Raw genomic sequence first — 15,058 nt, forward strand, 5'->3', positions numbered from 1 at the left:
TTGTTAATTTGTTGGGGCATACATGCCCAAATATAATTCATTTATTTGATGACGATACAAATGATAATATGCGAGTTAAAATGCTTTTAGCATCATCCACATGTTCATAATTAAACCATATAAAAAAAAAAAAAAAACTCACATAAACCAAATTGGTAAAATAAAGCTCTCACAAATCCAACATAAGGCTCACGAATGATACTACGAGTTGATCATGTCGGCATGACGCTGTCATAAAACCAAATAATTTTGTAGGGCAAGGATTTGTGATCAATACGGCTGGCAAGCAGTTATAACATCCTAAGTTTTAAGATTTATATTTATATAAAGATGTGAGATATTGATAAAGATTAACAATCTTTTTATTCATAACTAGTGTTATGCCCGCACACGTTGCGGGACGTTAAATCGAATACTTCTTAGTTTCATAATATGTACGCATGTACAGGGCTATTCCTACGTTTTTAAAACCCTAAGCGAACTACGAAATTGAAGCCCTTGGGACAAACAACTTTTTTTTGAACGACCAAAAAAACATAATATTTTATTAAATCAAGGGACTAACACTGTGTTAGCCCTCTCACAATTACAAGAAGTTTGTCCTAAAAGGAACCACATTAACTACATTTAATCAAAACAATAATTCATACCATTCATTCCATGTGATTTCTTCAGCACCGACGACTTTTAATGTTAGATATTTTAGTGTAATCGGGATTTGTTTTGGTGATCAAAGCGAATAATAATACACATCAAGCACGTTAGGAGGTGCGAGAGCGCACGCTTGTTTGAGGTATTATAATTCGAAGTGTACGGGCGGAGCACGTACCCTACGAGGGTTTCAAGGGGGCAACGCCCCCTTGGCGGGGGTCCGGGGGCAGCGCCCCTGGGAGCAGGGTCCAAGGGGCGGCAGCCCTTGGCGGGGTCCAAAGGGCAGAGCCCCTGGCTGGGGTCGAGCTTATAAAATAAAATTTGTGAAAATTCGTCCTAATTTTTCAGACAAAACTTAAGGCAGTTTTAATGCAATTTAATTAAATTGGAGTATAACTGCCAGAGGCAGTTATCTGCAAACATCCCCAAAAATTCGAGCACACAGTTTTTGATCATCTTCCTGGTTCGAAAATTCACAGACACACCAACATACCCTGGTTCAATTTCATAAAATCAGAGTTGTATCTGTTTGAATTTTTCGGGTGAACCACCGAAATAATTTGATCTGAGAGTGATTACACGCCTCTCTGATCATCCGGCAAATTGAAATTCCCCAACATTTAATCCATAGATACGCTAGATGCTTTATTTCGTCGATCATCCGAGCGAAGCACACTTGTTTACAGATAAAGATCAGTTCATTCTTTCAATCTTTCTCATCCACACCACCCATATGGCCACTTGCAACACTGACTACAGTAACTTTCTCAACTTCATGATGCCTCGATTAGCTTGTGCCACCCCAAAATATCTTGACACAGAATGCAAATATGCTAGATATTTTGCACCATTTTGAAATATAATCCCACACCAAGTTTGATAGTGGTCCACATCCTCATCCTCTTGGTCACAAATTTTGCACATAACTGAAACCATTTGGACGTTTCTACGGGCTAAAGCAACAAGTGTCGGCACTCATTCCAACGAAATTCTCTAATATAGGAAGTTCACTTTGGATGGGACCCAGTTGTTCCACACAAAATCATTCCCCAAATCTGGAAATTTAGCAATTTGTAATTTGTTTTTAAAAATAAACATACCCAAGTCATTTAAATCCCACACCCATCGGTTCACTTCTGATGTGCGTGTAGTGTAATATATTTTAGGTGTATATTTTAAGCACTTTTTTACACTTTTTAGCCAAATTTTAAATTTATAAAACACGATATTTATTAACACTAAACACACATATGGGCAAGTGCACCCATCGTGGACGTAGTATAGTGTTGGTAAGATACCAAAGTCGTCCAAGGACACAAGAGCTTTTAGTACTGGTTTATCCTCAACGTCTAATCAAATCAAAAGTTAGAAAAAAAGTTTTTAAACTAGAAAAATAAAACTAACTAAAATGCTGAAAAATAAAATAAAAGTAAAAACAGATAGACAAGATGAATCACTTGGATCCGACTCGTGTGTAGTGTAACCTTTGATTATTTTCGCACTTTTGCACTTGTTTAAGTGATTATCTTAGTTATTGTAGTAGGCCCCTCTTTTGAAGGTGACGTTACCCTCAACCCAGTAGTTTGAGTCAGCAAGGATACAATCCTAAAGGGTCTGATTATTGAAAGATAATTAATTAAGTTATTAATGCATAATGTGGTAGGCCCCTCTTTTGAAGGTGACGTTACCCTCGGCTAAGTAGTCTGAGTCAGCAGGGATACAGTCCTAAGTAGCCGGGTTAAAGTTTTAATAGTAGTTCAACTTATGAGGGGATCAAAGAGTTTGGACCCCCGTCATCCAATACCGGTGGGTATTGAAGGGGGTCCTACTAAATTAGACCCAGGTCCTTTGTCGGATCTATACATAGAACAATGGCAAGACTCTTACCAAATTGTTCCCTTAACCCCTGACCAGGTAGCCAACATACCTCCATATAGACCGTGGAGATATAAATGGTGAAAATCTTTTATTTTATATAGACAGTAAAATAATGCCAAGACACCACAGACAAACGATAAGGAAGAATCACCTTCAACATAAGAAACTAGTTATTAAAGTCATTAATACATAACCAAATAAAAAGTGCAAAAGATTAAAAATAAAAAGTATTACACTAAACACTTGTCTTCACCAAGTGATGTAAGAGACTTAGGCAAACATGGCCTTTGATTATCAAAAACTCTTACGATCAATCTTGGATCCCGAGACGACTCACACACTCTATGATGGACAATGGATGATGGTGGTGGATGATAGTGTTATGATGGTGGTGGGTGGTGGGTGAAGTGTGAGAGAGGTGGTGTGCCAAGGGATGAGTTGCAAGAGCTCCAAGCACTCCTATTTATAGGCTGAACAGAAGCTCGGGCACGGCCCCGTGTCCATTAGGCACGGCCCCGTGTCCATCCTCCTTTCTTTCTTCATTAAATGCAGTTTGTCTGCATTAGTTGACCACGCCCCCGTGTCCGCTGAGCACGACCCCGTGTGCAGAAGCGTTTCTGTACTATCAAGATTTGCTTGGATTCTGCGAATCTTATAGTTGACCATGGCCCCGTGTCCGCTGAGCACGGCCCCGTGGTGGGCAATAGAAGCTTCTACAACTTTGTCTTTTCTGCTGACACTTGTGGTCAGCCCTCTCTTTCCTTGTTTTACTTGGGAAGATGTTGTCGGGAGGCCGGGCATGCCACGTTTGTTCCTTTTCTTGTATTTATGTTAGATTTAGCTGCCTTTTTGCTTCTTTTTTTTATTTGAGCTCATTTAATCCTGAAAATACAAAAGGATGACAAAAGCACACTTTTTTCCAACATTAGTACTAAAAAGGGTTAGTTTTACGCCACAATTGATGTAATTTATATGTTGAATTTTGTGCACATCAACAGTATTTTATGTTTTATGGTTGTGCATTTTGAACATGTGATGTGTATGATTTCATGGTTTACTTTTAAAGAACTCACAAAAACATTTCATGATGCATATGATTACTATTATTGAATGCGGCTCGAAACAGTTTAAACTGTGCACAGACATAACTAGCGCACTTATCAGATAAACTAGTAGTACTGACGGGAGTTCACTACTCAGACAGACAATATGTTTAGGACACAGACTGAGTCCCAGAAACCATGATATACTAGAACTTTATGAGAGAAAACAAGGGTTTATGAAACTGCGTACCGAGTGACAAGTGAACACTAGAAACTGGCCGAAACTAGCACTACATAGAAAATTTCAGCAAATTCAGCAGAAATTCAGCAGAAATTCAGCATTTTTCAGCTTATGTCATAATCTGAAATAATGCCAGAACGCTCAGAATAACTTAAAAGATGTTGGAAACATTAACATAACATAATTACATACTGCACCAAACAAGTTACTAATGATTAACTTTTTAAGTGATCCGGTAACGAAATGATCACCCGAACATAACTAAAAACATCCTATAAACTAGTTAGCAATATTTTACGACAATGAAGCTAGTTATGGTCTAAAACACTATGATTTATATCAAGAACCACTAAACACATCAACCTTCTAACTTATTACACATATAACATACACTTTCAACACTTAACAAATTTAAACTACAACATACCCTCCCCCCCCCCCCCATCCATGACCGTCCCCAAGGGGGACCCCACCTCCAAAACTTGTTGACTAATATCTTGATTAGTCAAAGATGCCACTTTGTTATCCATGAGTTAATCCTATGGAGGGAAGATATTAACCTTTGTGCAAACTTCCTTATCCACGTCTTAAAACAACATAAGATCTCATTTTATCATAACATTTCACAACACACAATATCTCTCCCTCTCTCCCTTGTGTTCGGCTGAGAACCACACCCCACCCCCATCATCTTAGTTATCTTAGTTATTGTAGTAGGCCCCTCTTTTGAAGGTGACGTTACCCTCAGCCCAGTAGTTTGAGTCAGCAAGGATACAATCCTAAAGGGTCGGATTATTGAAAGATAATTAATTAAGTTATTAATGCATAATGTGGTAGGCCCCTCTTTTGAAGGTGACGTTACCCTCGGCTAAGTAGTCTGAGTCAGCAGGGATACAGTCCTAAGTAGCTGGGAAGTTTTAATAGTAGTTTAACTTATGAAGGGATCAAAGAGTTTGGACCCCCGCCATCCAATACCGGTGGGTATTGAAGGAGTGTCACACCCCCAAAATCCACACGCGGAGTATCACCGCATGGGGGCGTGACATGACCAGGATCAAGCCACCAATCATATTGAACATATAAGTAAATAGTAAAAGTCATTTATCAATACGAAAGGTGTTTTCAAAACCAAACGTAAACAAGTGTGTAGCGGAAGCATTAATGTAAAACCCAGCATAAGTATTAAGTTGAAATGTCATAAAAGTGTTTAACATAACATCCTCGATTCATGCCCACAACGACCGCGCCTCCCGTGCAAGCTCCATGAGTACCTATGGTCCTGCAAGGCATGCAACAGAGAGTCAACAACTAGTTGAGCGAGTTCACAGTAAGTAAGTTCATTGCATAACTATGCGTTATTAACTAAGCCAGATGTATACTCAATTAGTGGGGCTTCCCATGCTGTATGTTTAGTTAGTGGGGGCTTCCCATGTTGTATGTACTAGACTAGTTGTAACCCTAAGTGTTCTTCTTAACCCGAGAACAGGAGTACGTACGAGGTTTACGTAGGTTTTATGTAAGTGCCCTTCATAATCCGAGGACAGTGGTACGCGTGAGGTTTACGTAGGTTTTACGTAAGTGCCCTTCATAACCCGAGGCAGTAGTAGATATAAGTTTACGTAGGTTTTACGTAAGTATCCCTCGAAACCTGAGGACAGTGGTAAGCACAAGTTTACGTAGGTTTTACTGGAGCTCCCCAAGGCGAAGAGCTAGGACGAATAAAACCCTTATCCAAGAGCTCTTGTAGTTGTTTAGACAGTTCTTCCAGTTCAGTTGGAGCTAAGCGATACGGTGCACGAGCTATGGGTGCTGCTCCAGGAGCTAGTTCAATCTGGAATTCGACCTGGCGATGAGGCGGTAGCCCAGGTAAATCTTCAGGAAACACTTGAGGAAAATCGCGTACAACTGGGATATCCTCTAATCTCTTCTCTTTGGTTGATGCATCAGTAACAAGTGCCAGAATGGCAGTGTGACCCTTTCGCAAACATTTCTGAGCCTTCAGGAAGGATATGATGCCAACTACGGCACCACTCTTGTCGCCTTGAACTTCGAGAGGTTCTTTACCAGAACGGGGAATACGAACAATCTTTTCCTTGCATAAGATCTCTGCTTGCTGTTGGGATAACCAATCCATACCAATTACGATGTCGAAACTACCCAGAGTTATAGGAATGAGATCGATAGAGAAAGTCTGACCAGTGAGGATAAGATTACAACCCTGAACTATGTGTGTGGCCTCTAAACTTTTACCGTTAGCTAACTCTACGACATGCTTAGTGTTCAGAAGTGTGGGCGTACGTTTGAGCATTTGACTAACTTTCAGAGACATATAACTGGTATCCGCACCCGAATCAAACAAAACAGTAACATAAAAGTCGTCGAGAAGAAACTTACCCATAACCACGTTAGGATCGTTCCTTGCGTCACCCTGCCCCAGCACAAATGCACGACCCCTAGCGCCATTGTTCCCATCATTGTTATTTCCCCCGTTGTTGTTCCCATTGCCTTGGTTATTGTTGTTGTTATTGTTCTGGTTTCGGTTTAGCTGGGGGCAGTGTCTCTTGAAGTGACCTTCAGCGCCACACTGAAAACATCCATTGTTTCCCTGTTGCTGATTCTATGGTGTTTGCTGCTGCTGGCGATCGTGAGTTACAGGCCGTGGGCTCCTACAATCCTTGGCCTCATGACCCATCTTGAGACACCTCTGACAACGACCCTTGTTGCACTGGCCAATGTGGTATCTATTACAATTGTTGCACCTTGGGTGATTTCCTCGATATACACCCCGTCCCTGATTACCCGAAGATTGCTGACCAGGGCTCTGATAGTTGTCAGTCTTTCGCTGCTGAACCTGAGACTGAACTGTAGCTGAACCCTTGCTGGAATCCCCATCCCATTTCCTCTTGTTGTCACTGGGAGTAGCAGGGGTGGCAGAAGTGGTAGCGGTAGTAGTTGCACTGATACGTTTTGGCAGCCTGTTCTGTTCCACTGCCTGATCCGTGAGGCGATGAGCAAGACGTTGAATGTCCTGGATATTATCGAGGTTAGCCGATGTCACATGGCTCTGGATTTCTGGCGCTAGACCCTTGAGATACAACTCAATGCGCTTGATTGGAGGGTCCACCATAGTTGGACACAAGATGGCCAGCTCGTTTGACCGTTTCGTATAAGCTTCAATTTCCGACCCTGTCATTTTCAGATGAAAGAACTCCGCTTCTAACTTGTGGATGTCATCACGTGTGCAGTATTCCCTCTTGATAAGTTCCTTGAAATCGTTCCAAGGAGTGGCGTTAGCAGCTGCCAGCCCTAAAATCTGAACTTGCGCATTCCACCAAGTCAGCGCAATGCCTTCTAGAGTACCAGTGGCGTACTTCACCCTGCGAGCCTCAGGGCATTCACACATCTCAAATACAGACTCGAGCTTTTCAAACCAATGGAGGTGTCCAACCGCTCCTTCAGTGCCACTGAACGTGCTAGGACGACAGTCCATGAAATTCTTAAAAGTGCAGACAGGTTGCTGAACATGTTGACCTCCTGCTTGGGCGGCTGCAAGTGCCGCAACAACTTGTTCGTTAATGAGAGCCGTCAACTGGGCTTGAGTCATGTTAATACGTCCAGCCATGATCTTCATAGCAGGGGTAATATAAGTGAGAGAGGTTCGTGAAAAGTGCGATGACAGAAGAGAGTAAGCACACAAGTGTTCTCAAGCAATAGTGGTTATGTGTATCTAGGCATACCATGAGCAAAGTTCTATGTAATCTAGCAAGTAGGCAATAAAACATATACCATATTACCTAGAATGTTGAGTCTTGCACGTGGAGCGAGGCGTCGTTGTGGATCGTTGAGCACTGTACAGGTTATAGTCTGGTTCTAATAAAAATGTTTTCCCCTTATTAAAACCAAGTTCTCTATAACCAATGGCTCTGATACCAATCTGTCACACCCCCAAAATTCACACGCGGAGTATCACCGCATAGGGGCGTGACATGACCAGGATCAAGCCACCAATCATATTGAACATATAAGTAAATAGTAAAAGTCATTTATCAATACGAAAGGTGTTTTCAAAACCAAACGTAAACAAGTGTGTAGCGGAAGCATTAATGTAAAACCCAGCATAAGCATTAAGTTGAAATGTCATAAAAGTGTTTAACATAACATCCTCGATTCGTGCCCACAACGACCGCGCCTCCCGTGCAAGCTCCATGAGTACCTATGGTCCTGCAAGGCATGCAACAGAGAGTCAACAACTAGTTGAGCGAGTTCACAGTAAGTAAGTTCATTGCATAACTATGCGTTATTAACTAAGCCAATTGTATACTCAATTAGTGGGGGCTTCCCATGCTGTATGTTCAGTTAGTGGGGGCTTCCCATGTTGTATGTACTAGACTAGTTGTAACCATGAGTGTTCTTCTTAACCCGAGAACAGGAGTACGTACGAGGTTTACGTAGGTTTTACGTAAGTGCCCTTCATAATCCGAGGACAGTGGTACGCGTGAGGTTTACGTAGGTTTTACGTAAGTGCCCTTCATGACCCGAGGCAGTAGTAGATATAAGTTTACGTAGGTTTTACGTAAGTGTCCCTCGAAACCTGAGGACAGTGGTAAGCACAAGTTTACGTAGGTTTTACGTAAGGGTCCTTCGCGACCGAGGACGATGGTAGATAGTCTAGTAACAGTGTAAGTCCAAGTAATTGTCCAATCCCATTCCTTTAATCCCATTCCCTACCCACCGGGAATCCCATGCCTTGGTAAGAGTGTGAACTCACCTTGGGTTGCTCGGCAGATACACAGAAAGGTCAATCAAGCTATAATGTGGTCAACCACGTCCTAACATAGGTGTACCATACAAGTCAGGTTCGTATTTAGGTAGTGCACGTATATGCTCTTCACGTATTCTAACAAGTTGTGTACAAGTGGTGTACAAGTATTGATCATGGCATATACATGTAACTATGGCAGTTAACTGTTCATACGAGTTCAACAGTAGCATCACGTAAACAAACAAAGCCCAACAGTGCGGCCCAATCACTTAGGCCTGTAACAGTGTGCAAGTCCAACAGTATATACGGTTATATGGTCTCGAGTCGAGACTAGAGATCTCGAGTCGCAACTAAGAAGGTCTCGAGTCATGCATGTACTAGTCGAGACTAGACGGTCTCGAGTCGCAACAGGACCCGCAACCATGGTCTCGAGTTAGGCTGTTTTTGCTGGTGTGGAGTGGTCTCGAGTCGAGACTATGGGTTCTCGATTCGCAACCCGTGTCGAGACCAGAAGATGTAACAAACTTCCATAATTGCAGTCCATAATTTCCGTATCCTTTGCTAACAAGTTTGGCAGTTTCAACTTAGATCAAATCAACAATTATTCAGCATTCAAACACATTCATATCATCGTAATCATCATTAACTCAAGAACAATTAATCAATATCATAAGGGACATACAATCGGATCATATGATTAACGAGTTCAAAGACTATCATGCAACCTATTGTTTACCAATCCCGAATCAAACTAATCAAAGCCAACCCTAACAGTTTCATGACATATATCCACCTTGAAATCAAACACATGTTCCAGATTTACAAGCACTATATCATGAATAACTCTACTAGCATGAACCCTAGCAACATCACAACATCACCACATCACGTAACATGGCAAACTAAATAATCAATGGAACACTAACCGTGAGATCGAATGAGTTGGTTAGACCGATGCAAGAGCTTCGAACGAGAGGGGGCTGCCGTCGAGTGAAAGAGGGAATGAGAGAGCTTTAGGGTTTGTGTGTGTTGGTGTTTTGTAAATTATGAAAATCAAAACCCCTAAATGTGTTAATGAACGTGCACAAGAGAAGTGGGCCGAACCCATCAACGGGCTGCCCTTGGTCTCGAGTCGGCCAAGTGGTTTGCGAGTGGAGTTGGGCCGAGAGAAAAGGTGTGTGGCCAGAAATAAAGTGTGCGGCCCATACATGATAACACGTAACATAATAAAACCCATAACCTTCAATGCAATCATACACATCAACTAGTCACGTAATGCTCATACAAGTTTCAATAAGCACAAAGATAGGTTCTGGAATACGAGTTGTCACATTATCCCCAAGTTGAAAGAAATTTCATCCCGAAATTTGGTACGTACTCACTGAGGAAACTAGTTAAGTTTCATGGTTTTCCTGGGGTGTCACATCCTTCCCCCGTTGGTTTGGAATTTCGTCCCGAAATTCCTCAGTAGCTTCAGCCTCAGTAGTGGTTGTACTGTTTTCGAACAGTTGGGGATACTTTTGTTTCATTTGGTCTTCGCGTTCCCAGGTGAACTCTGGGCCACGATGGGAGTTCCAACGAACTCGAACAAGAGGTATTCTGGTGTGCTTGAGGACCTTAACATCCCGGTCCGTGATTTCAACAGGTTCCTCGACGAATCGCAACTGTTCGTCGATAGTGAGCTCCTTCAAAGGAACTATGAGGGTCTCATCTGACAGACACTTCTTCAGATTCGACACGTGGAAAACGTTGTGAACTGCACCAAGTTCTGCTGGTAGGTTTAGTTTGTAGGCCACTTTGCCTATTCTTTCTATGATTTCGAACGGTTCGACATACCGCGGATTGAGCTTGCCTCGTTTGCCAAAACGAACCACACCCTTCCAGGGTGAAACTTTGAGTAGCACTCGATCCCCAACTTGGAATTCGAGTGGTTTCCTGCGCTTATCAGCGTAACTTTTCTGACGGTCACGAGCCGCCGCCATGCGTTGCCGTATCTGTGCAATCCGTTCAGTAGCATCAACTACAAGTTCTGGACCTGTGATCTGACTATCCCCCACCTCTGCCCAACAGAGAGGTGACCGACATTTACGTCCGTACAATGCCTCGAATGGAGCGGCTTGGATGCTGGTATGGTAATTGTTATTGTACGAGAACTCCACTAGCGGGAGTTGTTTTTCCCAGCTGTTGCCGAAATCAATAACACACGCCCGAAGCATGTCTTCTAGAGTCTGGATAGTGCGCTCAGACTGCCCATCCGTCTGAGGGTGGTAAGCTGTGCTCATGTCTAATCGAGAGCCAAAAGATTTGTGCATTGCTTGCCACAGTTCTGAAGTAAATCGTGCATCTCGATCAGAGATAATAGAGGTCGGCACTCCGTGCCTTGAGACAACTTCCTTAAGATATACGTCTGATAGAGTGGAAAACTTATCCGTTTCCTTAATAGCCAATAAGTGAGCAGACTTAGTGAGTCGATCCACGATCACCCAAATAGTATCGTTCCCACGTTGAGATCTAGGTAGGCCAGTAACAAAATCCATGGAAATTTCCTCCCATTTCCATTGTGGTATCTTGGGTTGCTGAAGTAGGCCTGATGGTTTCTGGTATTCCGACTTGACTCTCGCACAAGTCAAGCACTTGCTAACGTATGTTGCTATGTGAGCTTTCATGCTAGGCCACCAATACGTGGTTCTGAGATCGTGGTACATTTTATCCGAACCTGGATGTACTAAGTAGCGAGACTTATGTGCTTCGTCCATTACAAGCTCGTGTAAGCTGCCATATAGTGGGACCCAAATACACCCTGTTACATAATAGGCGCCGTCTTCCTTCTGTTCTAATCATTGCCTTGAGCCACGTAAGGCTTCAGCCCTGACGTTTTCTGGTTTCAATGCTTCTACCTGAGCATCTCGTATCTGAGCAGGAAGACCAGACTGAATAGTAAGTTGTTGTGCTCGTACACGCCTAGGTGTAGTATCTTTTCGACTGAGGGCGTCAGCCACAACATTGGCTTTGCCTGGATGGTACTTGATGGCACATTCGTAATCATTAAGTAGCTCAACCCATCGTCGTTGACGCATGTTCAATTCCTTCTGCTTGAAGATATGCTCGAGACTCCTGTGATCGGTGTAGATAGTGCACTTGGTAGCGTACAGGTAGTGTCGCCATATCTTAAGTGCAAAAACAACAGCTCACAGCTCTAAATCGTGCGTAGTATAGTTCCGTTCATGAACCTTGAGTTGGCGTGAAGCATAAGCAATGACCTTGTCACGCTGCATTAACACACATCCAAGACCTTGAATGGATGCATCGCAATAAACCACGAAATCGTCCGTGCCCTCTGGCAATGAGAGAATAGGCGCACTGCAGAGCCTATCTTTTAAGTGCTGAAAAGCTGTTTCCTGTGTACTACCCCAACGGTAGGTGACACCCTTCTGTGTCAGTAGTGTAAGTGGCTGCGTAATTTTTGAGAAGTCTTTAATGAACCTTCTGTAGTAACCTGCCAAACCCAAGAATTGGCGTATTTCCGTTGGTGTACGTGGTGTAAGCCAATTCCTGATCGAGTCTGACCAGTGAGGATAAGATTACAACCCTGAACTATGTGTGTGGCCAATAAACTTTTACCGTTAGCTAACTCTACGACATGCTTAGTGTTCAGAAGTGTGGGCGTACGTTTGAGCATTTGACTAACTTTCAAAGACATATAACTGGTATCCGCACCCGAATCAAACAAAACAGTAACATAAAAGTCGTCGAGAAGAAACTTACCCATAACCACGTTAGGATCGTTCCTTGCGTCACCCTGCCCCAGCACAAATGCACGACCCCTAGCGCCGTTGTTCCCATCATTGTTATTTCCCCCGTTGTTGTTCCCATTGCCTTGGTTATTGTTGTTGTTGTTGTTGTTCTGGTTTCGGTTTAGCCGGGGGCAGTGTCTCTTGAAGTGACCTTCAGTGCCACACTGAAAACATCCCTTGTTGCCCTGTTGCTGATTCTGTGGTGTTTGCTGCTGCTGGCGATCCTGAGTTACAGGCCGTGGGCTCCTACAATCCTTGGCCTCATGACCCATCTTGAGACACCTCTGACAACGACCCTTGTTGCACTGGCCACTGTGGTGTCTATTACAATTGTTGCACCTTGGGTGATTTCCTCGATATACACCCCGTCCCTGATTACCCGAAGATTGCTGACCAGGGCTCTGATAGTTGTCAGTCTTTCGCTGCTGAACCTGAGACTGAACTGTAGCTGAACCCTTGCTGGAATCCCCATCCCATTTCCTCTTGTTGTCACTGGGAGTAGCAGGGGTGGCAGAAGTGGTAGCGGTAGTAGTTGCACTGATACGTTTTGGCAGCCTGTTCTGTTCCACTGCCTGATCCGTGAGGCGATGAGCAAGACGTTGAATGTCCTGGATATTATCGAGGTTAGCCGATGTCACATGGCTCTGGATTTCTGGCGCTAGACCCTTGAGATACAACTCAATGCGCTTGATTGGAGGGTCCACCATAGTTGGACACATGATGGCCAGCTCATTTGACCGTTTCGTATAAGCTTCAATTTCCGACCCTGTCATTTTCAGATGAAAGAACTCCGCTTCTAACTTGTGGATGTCATCACGTGTGCAGTATTCCCTCTTGATAAGTTCCTTGAAATCGTTCCAAGGAGTGGCGTTAGCAGCTGCCAGCCCTAAAATCTGAACTTGCGCATTCCACCAAGTCAGCGCAATGCCTTCTAGAGTACCAGTGGCGTACTTCACCCTGCGAGCCTCAGGGCATTCACACATCTCAAATACGGACTCGAGCTTTTCAAACCAATGGAGGTGTCCAACCGCTCCTTCAGTGCCACTGAACGTGCTAGGACGACAGTCCATGAAATTCTTAAAAGTGCAGACAGGTTGCTGAACATGTTGACCTCCTGCTTGGGCGGCTGCAAGTGCCGCAACAACTTGTTCGTTAATGAGAGCCGTCAACTGGGCTTGAGTCATGTTAATACGTCCAGCCATGATCTTCATAGCAGGGGTAATATAAGTGAGAGAGGTTCGTGAAAAGTGCGATGACAGAAGAGAGTAAGCACACAAGTGTTCTCAAGCAATAGTGGTTATGTGTATCTAGGCATACCATGAGCAAAGTTCTATGTAATCTAGCAAGTAGGCAATAAAACATATACCATATTACCTAGAATGTTGAGTCTTGCACGTGGAGCGAGGCGTCGTTATGGATCGTTGAGCACTGTACAGGTTATAGTCTGGTTCTAATAAAAACGTTTTCCCCTTATTAAAACCAAGTTCTCTATAACCAATGGCTCTGATACCAATCTGTCACACCCCCAAAATTCACACGCGGAGTATCACCGCATAGGGGCGTGACATGACCAGGATCAAGCCACCAATCATATTGAACATATAAGTAAATAGTAAAAGTCATTTATCAATACGAAAGGTGTTTTCAAAACCAAACGTAAACAAGTGTGTAGCGGAAGCATTAATGTAAAACCCAGCATAAGTATTAAGTTGAAATGTCATAAAAGTGTTTAACATAACATCCTCGATTCGTGCCCACAACGACCGCGCCTCCCGTGCAAGCTCCATGAGTACCTATGGTCCTGCAAGGCATGCAACAGAGAGTCAACAACTAGTTGAGCGAGTTCACAGTAAGTAAGTTCATTGCATAACTATGCGTTATTAACTAAGCCAATTGTATACTCAATTAGTGGGGGCTTCCCATGCTGTATGTTCAGTTAGTGGGGGCTTCCCATGTTGTATGTACTAGACTAGTTGTAACCATGAGTGTTCTTCTTAACCCGAGAACAGGAGTACGTACGAGGTTTACGTAGGTTTTACGTAAGTGCCCTTCATAATCCGAGGACAGTGGTACGCGTGAGGTTTACGTAGGTTTTACGTAAGTGCCCTTCATGACCCGAGGCAGTAGTAGATATAAGTTTACGTAGGTTTTACGTAAGTGTCCCTCGAAACCTGAGGACAGTGGTAAGCACAAGTTTACGTAGGTTTTACGTAAGGGTCCTTCGCGACCGAGGACGATGGTAGATAGTCTAGTAACAGTGTAAGTGTTGGGATTGAACCCTATCAGAGGAACAGATAATTAAAGCCAAAACTGGATCAGAACAGTGGATTATGAATAAGCAGATGCTGATACACAAATCTCTCCCCTTGAAAGTGATTACAACTACTGATGACCTCCTATCTGCTGATCTTACCAAACTGCTGACTCATAACTGCTGCTCAACTAAAGATCTGATGGAAGACTAAAGTCCTGCTGATTCAATCTACTGCCTTGAGTCAAGCACTGCTGATCCGGACAAGTGTTGCTGGGTTCACAGCAGTAGAAGGTTGCAGCAGCTGTTCTAAAGTCTGTTTTGTAATAGAATGTATTAGCAGTAGTTAACACAAGCAGTGTCTGTATAGATCAGAGGTTAGAGTTTGTTAGGAGGTTAGATGTCACTTTCATGGTGACGTCAGCAAAGATGCTCAGT

Source organism: Helianthus annuus, chromosome 1 (genome assembly GCF_002127325.2).
Source record: "Helianthus annuus cultivar XRQ/B chromosome 1, HanXRQr2.0-SUNRISE, whole genome shotgun sequence".
In the NCBI taxonomy this organism is placed as follows: Eukaryota; Viridiplantae; Streptophyta; class Magnoliopsida; order Asterales; family Asteraceae; genus Helianthus; species Helianthus annuus.